The 19032-nt window shown below is 36.6% G+C and overlaps 1 long non-coding RNA gene across 1 annotated transcript; it reads left to right on the top strand.

Moving 5' to 3' along the window:
* The first annotated feature begins 9898 nt into the window (after positions 1–9898).
* Positions 9899–10539, top strand: LOC133639940 (uncharacterized). The gene is made up of 3 exons (XR_009823875.1): positions 9899–9943; positions 10174–10270; positions 10340–10539. It is a non-coding gene; the product is annotated as an uncharacterized LOC133639940 (long non-coding RNA).
* The last annotated feature ends 8493 nt before the right edge of the window (positions 10540–19032 follow it).

Raw genomic sequence — 19032 nt, 5'->3', positions numbered from 1 at the left:
ACAAGTATGTGCTCCAATCACTCTATCACAAAAAAATAAGAGTTGTAGAAATTATTGGAAACTCAAGACAGCCATGACATTATGTTCTTTACAAGTGTATGTCAACTTTTGACCACGACTGTATATCAAATCATTCAGTAAATCAACAATACAATGGAAAACTATTTCAGCCCAGGTGAGTGCTTGCTGTGCTATTTTTCTAAAAAATTAATCCTTGAAATTAGAAAATGCATGATTATTTTGTGTAATGACTGTACACATTTCAGTTGTGATGATAGTCAATGGGGACTTTTTTGAACGGCTGTTAGTTTGGAACATGACACAGAAAAAATTAAAACAATGCAGTTGTATTACTAATAACAACATTTATATACAGGCCTGATAATTACACCAGTTTCCCAGCCCTTATGCATTTACTATATTGGCATAAGGATAACAAGACATTTTACGCAAAGTTTTCAAATGAAAAAACTGTTGTAATTACTTCAAATTGGCATTCAAAGTGTTAAAATAAAACAAAATAAACAAAATACAGGGGCATTTTTACCACTGTGTTACATGGCCTTTCCTTTTAACAACACTCAGTAAACGTTTGGGAACTGAGGAGACCAATTTTTGAAGCTTTTCAGGTGGAATAATTTCCCATCCATGCTTAATGTACAGCTTAAGTCCAAACTTTTTCCACTCAGGGCCACAGACTGAAAAATCAAAGCATGCGGGGGCCATTTTTATATTTTTCCTTTTTTTAAAACCAATACAATATATAGTTGGTTTTTTTTTAACCTTTATGGCTTCCCTCAAGTTTGGTCCCCGGTACCCGGAAGGGTCTCAGTCATAAAAATGTTAGAAATAAGTCATAAATTATTATTTTTTCATTTAACGCTTGAATCTCGAGATCAACTTCAGGTCTGTCTGTCGTTATAACGTTTTTTTAAATGTTGTTTTTATTTTTATGCCCTTTATGTCAAAACCCTTATTTATATGGCAAATACACAAACTATGCAACATTTTCCCCCAAAACATTTCAAAGTGGAATATTTGATGTGAAGTAATTGGAACCTTAAATAGGTCAATAATTCATAAAAATAAAAAAATAAAAAGAATAAGTGTTGAAAATAAGCCAAATTTCTATTTTTTTACTTTTACTATTAACGCTTAAGTCTGTAGATCTGTTGGTTATAAGATTTTATAACTTTTTCTTTTTTTTTTGTTTGTTTGTTTGTTGCCCTTTTTGTGAAAGAAAACTTTGTTTCGCACAAAATATACAATATTTTCCCCCCAAAATATTTCAAAGTGGAATTGTTCCAGTGAAGTAATTGGAGCCTTCAATAGGTCAATAACAGTCCGCATGGCAGCTTTGTGTTAGTAGTGTCAACATTGCCACTTTTTCTTGTTACATTTCACCTGTTTGCTCTTTTATTACACTTTTTCATTGTTTTACATTTTTATTGTAGTATTTGCAGAATGTGTCGGGGGCCGTTAACAAATTAGCTGGGGGCCACAAATGGCCCTCGGGCCGCACTTTGGACATGACTGGCTTAAGTTGTTCAACAGTCCCGTTGTGGTATTTTAAGCTTCATATTGCGCCACACATTTTCAATGGGAGACAGGTCTGGACTACAGGCAGGCCAGTCTAGTACCCGCACTCTTTTACTATGAAGCCACGCTGTTGTAACACGCGCAGAATGTGGCTTGGCATTGTCTCGCTAAAATAAGCAGGGGCATCCATGATAACGTTGCTTGGATGGTGACGGAAGCAGATTTTTACATATATCCATATTTAAGTGTTACTTCTTTATTTTCATAGTCACAATTGTGCTCTTTTGGTCTGCAAGTACTGTGTGTCGGCCTTGAAGAACCGGTATGCAGTTATGTAGCCATAACTCAGGGAGTAGCCATAACAACGAGGGTGGGAGCGAGGGACAGATGGAAGAAGACAGCACTTCCGTGGGTTTGGGGAGGGGAGATCGATCTTAGCTGCGCTAGTGAACGCTTCTGTACTGGATTGGTCTCACGTTTGTTTTCAAAGCTTTGAAAATAAATCACAAAATACCCTTCTGCCTGGTGTTCAAATTTGAGCTCAGCCTATGTGTCATCAAAAGAACTTGGGAGTGACCAGAAACTTAAATTCCCTGGAGGAACATCTGGTCGGACGCAACAATGGCAACATATGTTGCTCCAAAACCTGTATGTACCTTTCTGAAGAAATAATAAATCCAAAAATGATTGAACTCCCTGAGGACTTTTTTTGTCCTGGTGGCACTTAAATGCTATTAAATGACATATAACTTAGAGCAGGGGTGTGCAACCCCTGTGGCCCTTCTGCCATAGCTCCCTTGGATTTTTTCAAAAAAGTTTGCATTTTTTTTAAGAGTTCTATAATTAAAATAAAAGACATAAGAAAAAACTTGTTTAAATGCAAAAATTGGTGAGTTTTTGTGCATGTTAGGGGCCTCAAAGTTGCGATTGAAGTTGGAGAAAAATAATGCACGGAGCAATGACAATAGAGCTCTCGCAGCCTTTGCTGCTCGGGGCCTGAGAATAATAACATTAATTGTGCTTTTGATGACCCGCACATGTTTGTGTTTACACTCTTCCCACAATGTGCCTCAAGTTTGTACAATAAAGGCATTCATGTAAACAATATCTACTGGGCGAAGTGTTCATGGCAGTGATTCTGTCCTAAGCAGAGAGCCATGAAAAGGTCTCTTTAGAGAAAGAGAAACACTGCATTATGCACTCCCCATGGGGCAATGTCTGTGCTTCTTGTATTTCTTGGGAGTCTATGCACCTGTTTTAGCTGCGCCTTACATTGGGTGGGGGGGAATGTCCTGACGTGTAATTTATTGACTGGTGTGTTCAGCTGCATTTTTTATGTCCCTGCTTATCCATTCAGCCAACTCTCAAAGGTGGTGAAAGAAATCACATCAATTTCACCGCACGGACAAAAAGACAACATCGTTTTTAAAACACTTTGTTTAAATAATATGATACATTGTGTATCCCTATTTATGCGTTTGTGTTTTTACACTGCAACTTTTAACTATTGCACTTTTTCATTTTTTGTTCACACAAGAAGTGAATAAAATTGAAAAAAAACAAAATGATAGCAAACGTAATATTGAGGAATGAATGTGTCATTCCACAAATAAAACAATAATAAATATTTGAATCAATGACTACATTAATAAAATATATGTTGTCAATAAATTATCAGTAATAGACATGCCCGCGGGATGAGTTCACTAAGTATAAAAATGACCCGAAATTTTTGAATGAAAGAAACTGCTGTTCTAAATGTGTCCACTAGATGTCGCATTAGCAATTATTTGTATCTATGTAGATGATGCTACATATGTAAAATAAATAAATAAATAAACCACATGATGTTAGCACATCAGTCGAGGAAAATGAGCAAACTTCTTTAATAACATCCTGAAATTTGATTTTTATACAATTCTTTTGTTTTGATGGATTGAAAATTAACACTAATGAATTGACTGATTAATATTATCACATCATTTATTCAGAAAATATAAATAACGACAAATAAAGATAGAATACTATTAACCGCAACATGTAAGTGTAAAAAAAAAACAACAACTGCTGTTCTAAATGTGTCAACTGGATGTCGCAATAGCAATTCTTTGTATCTTTGTAGATGATGCTACATATGTACAAAATAGACCACATGATGAAGGAAAATGATCAAACTACATAACATACTGTAATTGGATTTTGGTATAATTTGATGTATTGAAAATTAACACCAGTGAGTTCACTGATGAACATTATCACATCATTTATTCAGAAAGTATAAATAACGACAAATAAAGATAGAATACTATTAACCGCAACATGTTAGTGTAAAAAAAAAACACAACATGATGATTTGTACATTTTCAGAATGTGCTTGTTGTTAGGATCCGCTGCCCGGATCATAGTTTGTTTACGTTTTCAAGTCACATGTGTTTTCAGCACCTTGTGTTTGTTTGTTTCTGTTGCCATGACGGCAGATTGTGCTCAGCTGCCTCTGGTTAGTGTTCGAGACGCTCACCTGTTGTCCGGGCACTAATCAGAGGGCTATTTAGTCTTTGCCCTGGCCTCACTCGATCTGGCTTCCTAATTTGTTTTCACACAACAGATGACGACCTTTGTTTCCTGTTCTTTAGCTGCTAGTTTTCACGCTAGGCTAATTTTGCTTGCTAGCTCCCACGCTAGCCCTTTTGTTTCTACCTTAAGTGCTATGAGCACGGTTTTGTTTGTTCAAATATTATTTATTTCTTAAATAAATCATTCTTACCTGCAAGCTGTGTCCGAAGCCCGTCTGCATTCCTGGGAGAACAACACCCGCATCACCATGCGACCAGGTCGTCACAGTAGGAAGCCAGCAAGAAAAGGTTCTCCCGCAGCGAGCATGATGGAGGAATTGGACGAAGGTACGTGGATGGTGTTGCGAGCGATGGAGGCGGAGACTCTTCGCTATTCCCCCTCGGAGCGCGAGGACCTGTTATGGGGTCCTAACGGAAAGTTGGTCCCAATCCACTCCGTTTGGCCCGAGGACATTGCCACACCTCCGCAGTACCGGACGCGTCAGCGAAGATAGAAGCCGCCCAAAGGGTCTTCACTTTGCTGCCAAGACGTGCCACTCCCTCAAACTCCTCCACCGGTACACAGCAAGCTACATTCAGCCCAAGATTCCCCTCTTCAAAGGTCTGTTAATCCCATCAACTACCTTACCGAAGATTGTTATGACTGGCCTGTCAATCACTGGGACTGCAGCTATGACGTCATTCCGTCGGCACCCCCTGATGACACGCCGCTTGATGACGTTGTCCCGTCCATAGACAAAGACATTTTTAGACATTCTGTCAATTCTTTCTGCCAGCCATTTACAAGTGACTTTAATTCTGCAATTAAGCATTATCAGGACATTTTTTTAAGGACTAAATCTAGTCAGTCCCAGTCACCTGACTTTCTAGCTCCACCCCCAGTGACTATTGCTCCGCCCACTGCACATATTTTTTCCCCCTGTGCTCCCACCCAGTCTCAAGTGGGGAGTAAGAATAGACATTTTGGACAATTTAGAGGAGAGGATTCTGCCCTCCTCCTGACCTCCCTCCACCCACCCTTGAAGACGGTTCCAAACCGCAAGGAGCGCGTCTGGTATCCGCTTCTTGAGGGGGGGGGCTAGTACTGGTAGCTGTGCTAGTGGGGTGGCACAACTACGCTCAGCCAAGCCACAACCTCCTGCTCGGCCACCGCCACCAGTCCGTCTGCGTGCTAAACCGCAACCACCTGCCCGGCCGCCACCACCGGTTTTTCGGCCTGTTAAGCCGCAACCGCCAGCTAGGCCACCTGCACCTAAGCTAGCGCCAAGGCTAAGGCTAGCACCAGCTCCACCACAGGTTCCAGTACCTGCACCTCGGCTGGTTCCCACACCAGTACCTGCACTTCGGCTGGTTCTCGCACCAGTGCCTGCACCACGACTGGTTCTCACACCAGTACCTGCACCACCACTACTGGTTCTCGCACCAGCACCTGCACCACGGCTGGTTCTCGCACCAGCACCTGCACCACGACTGGTTCTCGCACCAGCACCGGTTGCCACGACAGCGACTCCTGCTGCCATGACAGCGACTCCGGCTGCCATGACAGCGACTCCGGCTGCCATGACAGCGACTCCGGCTGCCACGACAGCGACTCCGGCTGCCACGACAGCGACTCCGGCTGCCACGACAGCGACTCCGGCTGCCACGACAGCGACTCCTGCTGCCACGACAGCGACTCCTGCTGCCACGACAGCGACTCCTGCTGCCACGACAGCGACTCCTGCTGCCACGACGTCGACTCCTCCGGCTGCCACGACGTCGGCGACTCCGGCTGCCACGACGTCGACTCCTCCGGCTGCCACAACGTCGACTCCTCCGGCTGCCACGACAGCGACGTTGACTCCTCCGGCTGCCACGACAGCAACGTCGACTCCTCCGGCTGCCACGGCGACGTCAACTCCTCCGGCTGCCACGGCGACTCCTCCGGCTACCACGGCGACGTCGACGCCTACCGCTTCCACGGCTACGTCTCAGCGACCTCGAGTGGTCCGGCTGCGCAAGCAGCTCTCTCAGAGGTCAGGTAATGGACGCCAGTGGCGCAAACAGCAGCGACACCCAAGATGTTGTCATAGAACTCTCCGGCTGCTGAACTTCTGGCGCCACTCACGGCCACCTTCTCGGCGGCCACAAACATGGCCTTTCCGTGGTCGCCCGCCTCGCCTGCGGCAGCGGCGTTCCATTCGCCGCCGCCACTTGATTCGTCCCCGGTGGATTCGGGGACACGTGGCCTGGCGACCCACCACCAAGTCCTCCCCCCGCCCGCCCTTGACTCGTGAACTATTGCTTGTTTTTTTTGGGTTCCAGTTGTTTTTTTGTTTTCAAGGGACATCTGGAATCTGTCCTTTTAGGGGGGGGGTACTGTTAGGATCCGCTGCCCGGATCATAGTTTGTTTACGTTTTCAAGTCACATGTGTTTTCAGCACCTTGTGTTTGTTTGTTTCTGTTGCCATGACGGCAGATTGTGCTCAGCTGCCTCTGGTTAGTGTTCGAGACGCTCACCTGTTGTCCGGGCACTAATCAGAGGGCTATTTAGTCTTTGCCCTGGCCTCACTCGGTCTGGCTTCCTAATTTGTTTTCACACAACAGATGACGACCTTTGTTTCCTGTTCTTTAGCTGCTAGTTTTCACGCTAGGCTAATTTTGCTTGCTAGCTCCCATGCTAGCCCTTTTGTTTCTACCTTAAGTGCTATGAGCACGGTTTTGTTTGTTCAAATATTATTTATTTCTTAAATAAATCATTCTTACCTGCAAGCTATGTCCGAAGCCCGTCTGCATTCCTGGGAGAACAACACCCGCATCACCATGCGACCAGGTCGTCACACTTGTTCTATTTTTAAACAACGAAATCCATCTGAAGTTGTCTTTATTTTTAAGTTATCGTGCCGTGATTTTACCAGTCCGGCCCACTTGGGAGTAGATTTTTTTTCCGATGTGGCCCCCCATTTAAAATGAGTTTGACACCTCTGTTTTAGTACCACTGCTCTACACTGTAAAAATGTTTTTATGGTAAAAAAAAACAAAAACTTGCAGCTCAGTCGAAATAATTTTACTGTAAAATGAGTTTCTATACATTCGAAAACTGTACTGTAATTATTTTGTTTTTACGGGACTTTAAATCTAAAAAGAATCCACTTTTATTTTGACTGCAAAATATTTAGGGACTGAACTGCTTTTCTTTTTTCTTTTTTTTAACTGTTTCTTTAATGTATGATTTGTACATTTTTAGAATGGGCTTGTTCTATTTTTTAACAAAGAAATTAATCTGAAGTTGTCTTTATTTTTAAGTTATCGTGCCGTGATTTTACCAGATTTTTCTCCATGTGGCCCCCAATCTAAAATGAGTTTGACACTCCTGTGCTAAGGGGTAGTTTTAAATAGATTCTGCTTCATCCTTCTCCTTTTCGAACTTGTTGAATTGTACCAATAACCAAGTGATGTTCCTTATTAAGCATACCTGGGGGGGGGGAAATCATATTATTGTTTAGAAATAATCTTTATCATAACTTAATCTAATATTTCAGAAACTGTTTTTACTGACTGGTATACACAAGTTATGGAGATGATATCAGTAGAAAAAACTGCATTTAGTTTAGATAATAATGAGTCATATATTGGAATATGGGATCCATTATTTAGATTTGTTTTAACTATTAAACTAACCTAAAATATTACTTATTTTATCTCTGTGGAAAATATTGGACACAATGTGTTGCCAAGCTTATGAGCCACTGTGACACTATTGTTCACTTTTTAAATGTTTTTATTTATTTTTTTATAAATAACTGTAATGATAATGTCAATGAGGGATTTCTAATCACTGCTGTATTGGAATTGTTATTAATATTGATACTGTTGTTGATGTTATTCATTTTTGTTTGACTACTTTTGGATTGTTTTGTGTCATGTTTGTGTCCTCTCAATTGCTCTGTTGATTGCTATTCTGAATGTTGCTGGTTTTGGAATTGGAATTGTATTATTATTGTATTATTGTGTATTGTTTTGTTGGACTGATTAATAAAAACCAAATTGAAAAAAGAAGAGAAACTGTTTTTTAACCACAATATTCAATCGTTTAATCCAGTAAAGGCCTTGTGTAAACAAACATGTATTGTATCTGTCAAACGTATAGGAAATTCTAATGTGAATTATCATAAAGTTGTCACAATATAAACAATTGATATTTTATAAAACACAACCTATGCATGCAATGTTACAAAAAGAGGACATTTGAAATGTTTAAGGGCCATTCCACCGAAATTGCGTCGTTTGCATCCTAAAGAAATAAAATATGTAAATTCACCATAAATTAACCCTATTGTTTTTGTTTTTTTAATCAGGCAATGTGTCCTGCACATTAATTTGATTAAATTTTTATCCAATACAATATAAAATATGTATTTGAAGGACCTTGAACACTTGAAAACTAACATGAGTTGTCTGAATCCACTTCCGAAAATGTGACTTTATCATAAAAATGCAATCTTTTAAATCATTTTGAAATGTTGTTTTTTAACATATTAGTGTTACTTCTTAAGATAACTATATTTGTAATGGGGAAAAAGGGAATACATTTGTTAAAATTCACATTTTAGCCGTGTGCCTTGGGTTTAACTCAGTCCTGTTACCCTAACATAGGACTAGTGTTGTCCCGATACCAATAATTTGGTACCGGCACTGGTACCAAAATTATTTCGATACTTTTAGGTACTTTTCTAAATAAAGGGGACTACGAAAATGGCATTATTGGCTCTACTTTAACAAAAAAATCTTAGGGTACATTAAACATATGTTTCTTATTGCAACTTTGTCCTTAAATAAAATAGTGAACATACTAGACAACTTGTCTTTTAGTAGTAAGTAAAGAAACAAAGGCTCCTAATTTAGCTGTTGACATATGCAGTAACATATTGTGTCATGTATCACTCTATTATTTTGTCAAAATTATTAAGGTCAAGTAGTAAAAAATGAATTATTAATCTACTTGTTCATTTACTGTTAATATCTGCTTACTTTCTCTTTTAACGTGTTTTGTCTACACTTCTGTTAAAATGTAATAATCACTTATTCTTCTGTTGTTTGATACTTTACTTTAGTTTTGGATGATACCACAAATTTGGGTATCAATCCGATACCAAGTAGTTACAGGATCATACATTGGTCATATTCAAAATCCTCATGTGTCTAGGGACATATTTCCTGAGTTTATAAAAATAATATGATTTTTTTTTTTAAACGAAAGAAGATGTTGTGATGCCAAAAAATATCGATGTAATCATAGTAGTATCGACTAGATACGCTCCTGTACTTGGTATCCTTACAGTGGATGTTAGGTGTAGATCCGGACCGGTACTTTTCAGAGGCGGTATAGTACCAAATATGATTAATTAGTACTATACCAATACCGGTATACCGTACAACCCTACATAGGACTGTTCAACTAACCTGTTCTGGGGGCCACATTTTAAAAAAAAGTTAAAAAAAACAAAGGTCTAGACATCTCCATTCACTATTATTCTTATTTTAAAAACCTGCATCCTCTGTGGATATTTGTTTTTGGTCCACTTCTTATAAATACAAGTGTCAACTGCAGTGGATGCTGGCCTTTGTGTGGTTCAAATGTCAATGCAACGGATAGCCAATGTGTTTACACTTGTCCAAGTTCCTCTCGAGAAGTGCGCCTTAATGTTTTTAGGAATTTGCTGCTAATATGTTAGTCCCTCCCCAATTGAATAACCCTAAAAGACCCCCTCTGAAACATTTAGAATGTTACACAAACAACATGAACAGGAAGTTGCCTCATGCGGAACCTCTGCAGGCCATGAAGGCCAAAAGTAAGTTCTTTCATTTGTTGTTCTGTATATTTTATATTTCAACTAAAAGGGCAAACATAGTCTGTTACCTAAATTTGTATTAATGGTATTTGTCTATATACACTTTTTGAGTTGAACTGTATATATTGCCAAAAGTATTTGGCCACCTGCCTTGACTCACATATGAACTTGAAGTGTCATCCCATTCCTAACCCATAGGGTTCAATATGATGTCGGTCCATCTTTTGCAGCTATTACAGCTTCAACTCTTCTGGGAAGGCTGTCCACAAGGTTGCGGAGTGTGTCTATACAGTAGGAATTTTCGACCATTCTTCCAAAAGCGCATTGGTGAGGTCACACACTGATGTTGGTCGAGAAGGCCTGGCTCTCAGTCTCTGTTCTAATTCATCCCAAAAGGTCTTCTATCGGGTTCAGGTCAGGACTCTGTGCAAGCCAGTCAAGTTCATCCACACCAGACTCTGTCATCCATGTCTTTATGGAATTGTCCAAAATGTGTTGGTATCCTGGAGCATTCAAAGTTCCTTTCACTGGAACTAAGGGGCCGAGCCCAACACCTGAAAAACAACCCCACACCATAATTCCTCCTCCACCAAATGTCACACAAATGCAGTCCGAAATGTACCGTTCTCCTGGCAAGTGATCAACACGTGAATCAACAATAAATTGGAAAACAATTTTAGCCCAGGTGAGTGCTGTCTGTGCTTTTTTTCTCACAAATTAATCCCTGAAATTAGAAAATGCATAATTATTTTGTGTAATGACTGTACACATTTCAGTTGTAATGATAGTCAATGGGGACTTTTTTGTCCCATGATACTAAACGGCTGTTGGCTTGGAACCTGACACAACAAAAATTAAAACAATGCCGTTTTATTACTAATAACAAAAAATTGATATTCAGGCCTGATAATTACACTAGTATATCAAACTGAGGGGGCCACATGGAGGAAAATCTACTCCCAAGTGGGCCGGACTGGTAAAATCATGGCACGATAACTTAAAAATAAAGACAACTTCAGATTGTTTTCTTTGTTTAAAAATAGAACAAGCACATTCTGAAAATGTACAAATCATAATGTTGTTGGGGTTTTTTTACACTTACATGTTGCGGTTAAGAGTATTCTAACTTTATTTGTCGTTATTAATATTTTCTGAAAAAATGATGTGATATTGTTCATCAGTCAACTCATTTGGTGTTCATTTTCAACTAAGATAAAAAAAAATGATATCAAAATCAAATTACAGTATGTTATTTATGTAGTTTGATCATTTTCCTCGACTGATGTACTAACATCATGTGGTTTATTTTGTACATGTGTAGCATCATCTACAAAGATACAAATAATTGTTATTGCGACATCCAGTGGACACATGTAGAACAGCAGTTTATTGCGTTCAAAAATTTCAGGTTAATTTTCATACTTCGCAAACGTATCCCGGGGGGCCGGATAAAACCTGTTCGTGGGCCTGATCCCGGCCCTCGGGCCGTACGTTTGACACCCCTGTCTTATACATTTACTCTATTGGCATAAGGATAATAAGTCATTTCACGCAGAGTTTTCAAAATATATAATTAGCTAAAATTGGCATTCAAAGGGTTAAAATAAAAAAATAAAAACATGTAGGACTGAAGTTGATCGAGAGATTTGAGCAAAAAAAGTTAAAAAAATATATAAATCCAAAAATTATTGAACTCCCTGAGGACTTTTTTGTCCTGATGGCACTTAAATGCTATTAAATGACATATAATTTAGAGCAAGGGGATGCAATCCGCGGCTGTGGAGCCACATGTGGCCCTTCTGCCATAGCTCCCTCAGATTATTTTTTTAAAGTTTGCATTTTTTTAGAGTTCTATAATTAAAATAAAAGACAAAAGAAAAAATAGTTTAATTTCACGTGGACAGATTGTTCTTCCTGTCCAATAAAAAATTAAAAAGATGCCAACTTTTAAAAGTGTATTATATGTGTTACATTCTGCGGCTCTATACTATTTTTCTCCAGTGGAAGAGGCAGAAAAATGTTTCTTTTAAAACTGAAGGTTGTAGACGCCTGCCTCAGAGGGATACTATTGATACCTATTTTATATTCCACTGTAACCAAATTGGTTGATATAATGTCTTACACAAGCCCACAATAGTTTGGTTAAAACTATAAAGCTGTCCAAATTAACTCATCTGATTAATCACGAAAAGTTATCACATTATTCATATATGTACACAGATTTATCTTATAATTTATTTTGCCTGCACATGTTCCTTTACCCTAATCGTGGATGACTACCTGAAAGGCTGTTCTACAGTCAGTGATCAGGTCAATGCATACATCAGTGCAAAGATGACTAAGGGAACTCCGACTGGTTTGCTATGTGACACATTTTGTGACAAAATACACCCTGACTGGACTTAAGTCAAACTGTTAGCAAGTTTCGATCCAATAATTGATGTACATTCAATTAAAATATTTTTTTAAATGTTCCTATATGACATTCCGAAATAAATATTGCATTTGTGTCCAAATATTGGGGCATTTTCTAATTGTATCCAAACTATGCAAGCAAGTAATAACCTGTGGGTATTTTTTGAATAATTTACATTTTGCAAGATGGAAAAAAACTGTGATTAATCATGATTAATCCAGATTCAAAAGTGTGATTAATCTGATTATTTTTTTTATTATCATTTGACAGTACTAATTTATTTTAGTTAAATTATGCTAGTGCATGGATTAATCTTGATTATTCTAAATTCAAAAGTGTGATTAATTTTATTTTAAAGATGCATCATTAAACAGCACTAGTTAAAACTAGTTATGTCCAATTATATCGTTTTGGTGTCATTTAAAAAATTAATTTAAATCATGCTAGAGCATAACAACCTGTGGTTAATCATGATGAATCCAAATTCAAAAGTGTGATTAATCTTATTTAAAAAATGCATCATTAAACAGCACAAGTTAAAACTAGTTGTGTCAAATTATACTGTTTTGGTGTAAATTTTAAAATGAATTTAAATTATGTTAGTGCATAACATCCTGTGTTTAATGAGTATTAATCCAAATTCAAAAGTGTGATTAATCTGATTTTAAAAATGCATCAATAAACAGCACTAGTTAAAATTAGTTCTGTCAAATTATACAGTTTTTGTGTAATTTTCTAAATTAATTTAATTTATAATGGCTCATAACAACCTGTGATTAATCATGATTATTCCAAATTCAGAAGTGTGATTAACCTGATTTTAAAAATGCATCATTAAACAGCACTAGTTAAAACTAGTTCTGTCCAATTATGCCGTTTTGATGTAATTTTTAAAATTAATTTAAATTATGCTAGTGCATAACAACCTATGATTAATCATGGTTAATCCAAATTCAGAAGTGTGATTAATCTGATTTTAAAAATTCATCATTAAACAGCACTAGTTAAAACTAGTTCTGTCAAATTATGCGGTTTTGGTGTAATTGTTTTAATTAATTTAAATCATACTAGCGCATAACAACCTCTGATTAATCATGGTTAATCCAAATTCAGAAGTGTGATTAATCTGATTTTAAAAATGCATCATTAAACAGCACTAGTTAAAACTAGTTATGTCAAATTATACCGTTTTGGTGTAATTTTCTAAATGAATTTAAATCATGCTAGCGCATAACAACCTGTGATTAATCATGATTAATCCAAATTTAGAGGTGTGATTAATCTGATTATGAAAATGCATCATTAAACAGCACTAGTTAACACTAGTTGTGTCAAGTTATGCCGTTTTGGTGTAATTTTTTTAATTAATTTAAATTATGCTAGTGCATGGATTAATCATAATTAATCTAAATTCAAAAGAGTGATTAATTTGATTTTTAAAATGCATCATTAAACAGCACTAGTTAAAATTGGTTCTGTCAAATTGTACCGTTATGGTGTAATTGTTTTAATTAATTTAAATCATGCTAGTGCATAACAACCTGTGGTTAATCATGATTAATCCAAATTCAAAAGTGTGATTAATCTGATTTAAAAAATGCATCATTAAACAGCACTAGTTAAAACTAGTTATGTCAAATTATACCGTTTTGGTGTAATTTTCTAAATGAATTTAAATCCTGCTAGCGCATAACAACCTGTGATTAATCATGATTAATCCAAATTTAGAGGTGTGATTAATATGATTATAAAAATGCATCATTAAACAGCACTAGTTATACCTAGTTGTGTCAAGTTATACCGTTTTGGTGTAATTTTCTAAATTAATTTAAATTAGGCTAGTGCATAATAACCTGTGATTAATCAGGATTAATCAAAATTCAGAAGTGTGATTAATCTGATTTTAAAAATGCATCATTAAATATCACTAGTTAAAACTAGTTCTGTCAAATTATGCCGTTTTGGTGTAGTTGTTTTAATTAATTTAAATTATGCTAGTGCATGGATTAATCATGATTAATCTAAATTCAAAAGAGTGATTAATCTAATTTTTAAAATGCATCATTAAACAGCGCTAGTTAAAACTAGTTATGTCAAACTATACCCTTTTGGTGTAATTTTCTAAATTAATTCAAATCATGCTAGCGCATAACAACCTGTGATTAATCATGGTTAATCCAAATTCAGAAGTGTGATTAATCTGATTTTAAAAATGCATCATTAAACAGCACTAGTTAAAACTAGTTATGTCAAATTATACCGTTTTGGTGTAATTTTTGTAATTAATTTAAATTATGCTAGTGCGTGGATTAATCATGATTAATCTAGATTCAAAAGAGTGATTAATCTGATTTTTAAAATGCATCATTAATCAGCACTAGTTCAAATGAGTTCTGTCAAACTATACCGTTTTGGGGTAATTTTTAAAATTAACTTAAATGATGCAAGTGTATGCATTAATCATGATTAATCTAAAATCAAAAGAGTGATTAATCTGATTTTAAAAATGCATCATTAAACAGCACTAGTTAAAACTAGTTCTGTCCAATTATGCCGTTTTGGTGTAATTTTAAAAATTAATTTAAATCCTGCTAGCGCATAACAACCTGTGGTTAATCATGATTAATCCAAATTCAAAAGTGTGATTAATCTGATTTAAAAAATGCATCATTAAACAGCACTAGTTAAAAGTAGTTATGTCAAGTTATACCGTTTTAGTGTAATTTTCTAAATGAGTTTAAATTAGGCTAGTGCATAATAACCTGTGATTAATCATGATTAATCCAAATTCAAAAGTGTGGTTAATCAGATTTTTGAAAAATGTACTGTCAATATGCTTGTGCTGTCAATGATTAGTAGTGATCCGACTGTTCTTGCTGTTCTTGTTTTGTTCCTACTGTATTCTTACTGTTCTTACTGTTCGTACTGCTTCTACAGTTCTCACTGTGCTAATGGCTGTGAACTAAGCTTCCAACAGCACTGCAAGGCAGGGAAAAAGCCGGGCCGTCAGGGATTTGTAAGGGGCCTGTTATTACATCTCCAGTCACATAAAATATGGCCGCCTCTCCGGAGAGCCCACCGCCAGATAAATCCGCTCTCCTCCAATCACGCCCGGCCTTGGCGAAGAAAAAGCGTCCAATGGCGCGCCTCCGAGAGTGACCCTTCCTGTAATGATGTGTGATTTATACAGTACATGTTTTATACAGAGGGACACAAGCTGAGGTATCACTCTGTCTCCATTCCCATCTATATTTGCTGTGCTGGGAGTTAAGAGGCCTTTGGGAGAGTAGAGACCTGACACCCAACTTTGGGGTCTCACAAAATGGCTACAATGTGTACAGCTCTCCCCCCGCAGCTGTCGGCTAACAGCCGTCTGAGCTTGCAGCGGGCGCTGCGTCTCCTTGCATGAGGTCACTAACACATCGCTGGACGCCACTTGGAGCTAACAGACCGCAGTGTGCCTGCACGGCCCAATCATCAACACCTGGTTGGGAAAGAGCAGAGAGAGGGGAGGGGCCTTTGCAGACTGCAGGAGCATTTTTGGAGAACAGGGGTTCCACATAACGAGTCCATCTGAATCACTTATGCAAACCGAAAGGAGGTCAGCTGGTCAGAAAACACAGGGTGTGACTGCAGTGGGCGTGGAAAGGTGTAAAAGGGGTCATTTCTGCAATAGTCTAAGCTGACAACAATAAACTAAAAATTATATTTTGGATTGTATTATGGAATTATTTACAAGGAATTGTGGCTAAGAATACATGGATTTCACAGTAACATTTACAGTAATTTACTGTGAAATAACATAAGGGCACACAAACTTTCACTAATGAATTTGCATGAATTTTACATGAATTTGCTGTAATGTTAGTCAATTTTGATTGCAGTATTTTACTGTGAAAGGGTTGTTGTTTTTTTTACAGTATAGCAGCATGTATCTATCTAAAAATGCATGGCTTATTGTTATTAAGTACATATTTAGTTATGATATAAAAAATAACTTAACCAAATTAAATAAGTTTGCATAAATGTATTCATATTTATTGAAGAATACTTCTAAGTTTCATTATAAATATTTTCATTGTAAATTTACAGTAAAATTGGCATTAATTAGCGTAACATTCATAGTAATTTACTGTGAAGTTAAATGCTGTGAAATATAAGGGCGCCATCATTTTTACAGTAATTTGTTGTAAGGTTAGAGTTCATTTTGATTGCAGTATTTTTACTGTGAAATTGTATTTGTTTACGGTATATAGCAGCATTTATCTATCTAAAAATGCATGGCTTATTGTTATTAAGTAAATATTTAATTCCCATATAAAAATAACTCAATAAATAAGTTTGCATGTGTTTTAGTTGTATTCATATTTATTGAAGAATACTTCTAAATGTCTCTGTAAACATGTTCATTGTACATTTACAGTAATAATTGCATTAATTAAAATAACATTCATAGTAATTTGCTGTAAAATATAAGGGTGCTATCATTTTTACAGTAATTTGTTGTAAGGTTAGAGTTCATTTTGATTGCAGTATTTTTACTGTGAAATTGTTTTGTTTTTTTACAGTATAGCAGCATGTATTTATCTAAAAATGCATGGCTTATTGTTATTAAGTAAATATTTAATTTCGATATAAAAATAACAAAATAAATACGTTTGCATGTGTTTTAAATGTATTCATATTTATTGAAGAAGACTTCTAAGTTTCACTGTAAACATTTTTATTGTAAATTTACAGTAAAATTTGCATTAATTAACGTAACATTCACAGTAATTTACTGTGAATTTAAATGTTGTGAAATATAAGGGCGACATAATTTTTACAGTAATTTGTTGTAAGGTTGAAGAGTGCATTTTGATTGCAGTATTTTACTGAGAATTTGTATTTCTAAAAATACATATTTAATTCCCATATAAGATATAACTTAGCCTAATTAAATAAGTTTGCATGTGTTTTAAATGCATTAATATTTATTGAAGAATACTTTTAGGTTTCACTGTAAACATTTCCATTGTAAATTTACAGTAAAATTTGTATTAATTAACGTAACATTCACAGTAATTTACTGTGAAATATAAGGGCGCTTTAATTTTTACAGGAATTTGTTGTAAGGTTAGAGTTCATTCTGATTGCAGTATTTTACTGTGAAACTGTATTATCTAAAAATGCATGGCTTATTGTTATTCAGTAAATATTCAATTCTGATATAAAAAATAACTGAGTTTGCATGTGTTTTAAATGTATTTATATTTATTGAAGAATTCTTGTAAGTTACACTGTAAACATTTCCATTGTACATTTACAGTACAATTTGCATTCATTAATGTAACAGTTATTGTAATTTACTGTGAAATATAAGGGTGTTGTAATTTTTACAGTAACTTGTTGTGAGGTTAGAGTTCATTTTGATGGCATGTATTTTACTGTGAAATGCTATTTTTCACAGTGTACAGTATAGCAGCATTTATCCATCAAAAAATGCATGGCTTATTGTTATTAAGTAAATATGTAATAAGTTTGCATGCGTTTTAAATGCATTCATATTTATTGAAGAATACTTCTAAGTTTCACTGTAAACACCTCCATTGTAAATGTACAGTGAAATGTGCATTAATTAACCTAACATTCATAGTAATTTACTGTTAAATATAAGGGTGCTGTAATTTTTACAGTAATGTTTTCATTTTGATTGCAGTATTTACTGTGAAATGATACTGTTGTGAAATCCTGGTAAACAATGTGGGGGTTTTTTCCTCGTTTTCCCAGCTTTTTTGTATGACTATACGTTGCATGAGTAAACAAACAAAATTCTACATTTGAAATGAGCAATAAAAAAAATGCATGTTTTTTTGGGGGGGTTTTTAAACACATTGTCGGCGACTTTAACAATTGACAGGTGGAGATGTTGAAATTACATTTTCTAATGTGTTTAACAATAGTATTTTTATTTTTTTGCATATTCTCACAATATGATATGCAACATAAACATATAACGTTCATTCTACATTAGCTTTCAAATTAAAATTAAAGAAAGAAATGAGAAATAAGGATTATTACATTAACCTGAAGGAATGTTTGAGAGAAAGATGAAGTAATGAAAACAAAAAAAATGCATGGTCTGAATTATGAGCGCTTTTCGAGGGCCGCGCGCGGCCCCTGAGGACGCGTCATCACGGCTGATCTATGGCGCGTCTCTATATTACCTTTACGCAACAAACAATCATCCACCGTTGGAGGGAGGAAAAAAAAAAAAAAAAAACTTCTTGTCGATGTAATCCAAACAGAAGTGAACTTTTACGCGTAAAAAAAGGCTTAAATATGATTATTTCTCTCCCTCTCTCCCCTGCAAGTGGGCCCCCCCGGTTCTTCCCCTCCCCTCCCCGGGTCTTCTCCATTTCTCTCTCTCTCTCTCTCTCTCGCTCTCTCTCTCCTCATTTAGCGCACAAAGCTATTCTGGAAAAGTCACCACACGACTAAATGAGAGCAAAGATGAGATGAGAACAAGGCATGATAATTCCGCCGGGCTCCTCCTCCTTCCAGCCATGCGTCCTAATTAATGGGACCCCCCTCGCCCCCCCCCCCCACCCTCCCTTCCTCCCCCCCCCCCCCAGTCGCAAAAAGCCCTGCGCCGGACTGCAACATAGTCAAAGAGTGAAAGGGAAGAGGGTGA

Source organism: Entelurus aequoreus, linkage group LG22, assembly GCF_033978785.1.
Source record: "Entelurus aequoreus isolate RoL-2023_Sb linkage group LG22, RoL_Eaeq_v1.1, whole genome shotgun sequence".
Lineage (NCBI taxonomy): Eukaryota > Metazoa > Chordata > Actinopteri > Syngnathiformes > Syngnathidae > Entelurus > Entelurus aequoreus.
The sequence above is the reverse complement of the archived record's forward strand: the minus strand, read 5'-3'. Positions and strand labels throughout refer to the sequence as shown.